The following is a 2,996-nucleotide window of genomic DNA, read 5'->3' on the forward strand; positions in this document are numbered from 1 at the left end:
ACGTTAATATGTGAGATAGGCGGCGTTTAAGCGAAGTGCATTTACTGAAGGTGAGCAATGAGTGTTTGTATGTGAAAAAAAGAAAGATTTGTCGCGCACACCTAGGTGAAGTGTAGAGGAGAGAAGAAAATATTCGAATCATAGCATTTATTAATTTAATAAATTATGAAAAGTTAAATAAATTTTCTTAACCACTAAATAAAAACAAAAATTAAATCCACTTAAATAACACGCAAATAACTTATAAGTGAGAATTTTTCGTTTATTGTGTAAAATATTTGAAAATTATATTTATGAATATTACAATGTAGGCGTATGGGAACTACACCACATATTTTTCTGATCTATCTGCATATGTATGTACTATATAGACAGTACGTCGTGCATAATATAGTAAAGAAATTCACTTAAGTGCATAATATGCTTTAAAAATTTTATATACTCGTACACTATCACACATTTTTATATATATGGAAGTTGTATTACTACCAACGGGCTATAATGGTTAGGTGTCCTTAATAATTATTCGATACAATTCGTTTTTCTTTCAAAAGCAGCAACAAGCATTCAAGGCACTTTATATTGCAATTATCTATATACAGCAGACTTCATTTATGCTCCTCTTTAGGATATTCATATTGAATAAAAACAAAAATAGTGGCGAAGCTTTTAGATTATGACATTGTTGTTTTTGTGCCAGCCAAATAGTACGAAAAAATGCTAGGAAAGAACTGTAAATATGTGTGTGACAAGTATTTGAAGGCTTCGATAAAACAAATAACTTTAAAATCTTAAAGAAATGTTTAGAAAACTATTATACTCTGTGCAACATGTTGCGAGCGTATAAAAATGACAAAACAATGTCAACAATCATGTGATTGGTTAATGTATTTGCGGCACTTTATTTCATGTTCAAGCTCATAAATCTGCTTAAAAAAATCTTTTAAGAGGTACTACCAACAGTTTGTACTTCTAAAATGCCAATTGAAAAAAGTTCTGAAATTAAATTTAATTTTTTTTAACAATAACAACTTTATAACTGCCATACAACTTTCAATTGGATTTTTATAAAACTAGATTTTCTTAAATATCGTTGAATTCTTAATATTTGTATGTGCATAATCAAAGGAGTAATAATAGTTGTGCGATTATAACATGCATACATATACATTAAAATGTATTTAATAGCTAATGTATGACTTTTAAAATTTAAAAGAATTAAATTTAATATAAAAATTTTGAAAATTATAATTGCTTCAGTTTTATTGAATCAATACAGATTGACTTAAATTAAAAAAATTAATATACAAATTTTGAAAATTAAAAGCGCTTTAATTTTATAGAAACAGAAGTTTTTTTTCGTTTGACAGCCAAGGTTGGTTGCCGTGACTTTTCGTAAACATTGTAATTACTCATACTTACAAGCACATACTAGTTAGGTAGTAACTACAATTTAACACCACCAAAAAAGCTACATAACATACCACCAACAAAAAATAAATAAATAATAAATACACTGCACGTCACGCTTCAATGTAAACTCATACAGCGAAAAAGTTGAAAAAAAATAACACATAATTCAATTTTAAATAAAAAAAATATTACAAACTTTAAATTTATAAAAAAAAAATAATAAATTTATTTAAAGTGTAAACTCTATATATAATAGTACCACACATACACACACAAACACAAATCAAATAGTTAAAAATATGAATAAAATATCTTTAATAAACTGCCATAGCGTGTAAAATATAAGCAACACAGAAAATCAAACTTTTACTCATGCAAACACTTATAAAAATAATAAAAAATAAGGATAATATAAATATTATAAATATAATTTGTGCTTAAATAAACAAAATGAGAAAAATAACGTACGAAATATTTAAAAATCTATAATACGGTTAAAAGTATTTTTTTTAGCCTAAAAAACAGTTTGCAGTAAGTAATTAACACATTTTGCTTTTACTAAAATGTGCTTTGCCGAAATTTAGACCTTCAAATCTATTGCACAAAGCTTTTTTATTATGAAGCCGCATATTTCAATTTGTGTTTTTTTTTGTAATAGTTGCTTAGAAACACAAATATTTTGCTTTCACATTTCTATAATGCATTATTTGTTTTTATCGTAATATGCAATAAATTTAATAATTAGAAAATGTAATTTATTTTAAAAATATATATTTTTGTAAATTAATTCATATGTTCGAATATCGTTCGAAATTAATTTGCAAAATTTGAAGAAGTAAAATTTTATATTTTCTTCAATATTTTTCAAAAAGATATAGGCAATAAAATTTTATATTTTCTTCAATTCAGTAAAAAAAATATTTATAAATTAATTCATGTGTTCGAAATTAATTTTCTCTTGCTACAAAAATAAAAAAAATTCAAGTAAATTTTTATATTTTCTTAAGTATTAAAAAAATAATATGTTTTGTAAAATAAATAAATTTTTTACTTTTTTTCGAATATAATTATTTCCGGTTTCTTTAATTGGCTGTTGCTACAAATTGCATAATTGTAAAAACATTATTGGTGTTTATTATTTTCTGTGGAATTTCATACAACTCTAAACTCATAGCATACACTGTTTAGCCATTCTTACTACATTTTTGCATATATTTCACAGCACATCAATGTACTTTACTTTCTGTATTATGAAAAAGTACTGAGCTTTTCAATAACTGTATGTACTCATGTTATCTCTCACATAGTATGCACTTCGTCTACAGCGCCGCATGTGTTTTGTTTTGTTTGTTTCGTCGCTCATCAGTTTGTCCAAATTAAAAAGTTGTGTTTTATTTCAAAATTTATGTCAAACAACAACTACAAGTATGTTTTATGACACAAGGCAATTATTTAATTTATTTAAAATGAAAGCAATTTAGCAGCTATAAAATATTATAATAAATTTATTATGTTAAAACGAAAAACAAAAAAAAAAATATTCCGCTGGCAATTTTTATTGTAATATTTTAATAATTAAGTCT

Source organism: Zeugodacus cucurbitae, chromosome 6 (assembly GCF_028554725.1).
Source record: "Zeugodacus cucurbitae isolate PBARC_wt_2022May chromosome 6, idZeuCucr1.2, whole genome shotgun sequence".
NCBI classification, from domain to species: Eukaryota; Metazoa; Arthropoda; class Insecta; order Diptera; family Tephritidae; genus Zeugodacus; species Zeugodacus cucurbitae.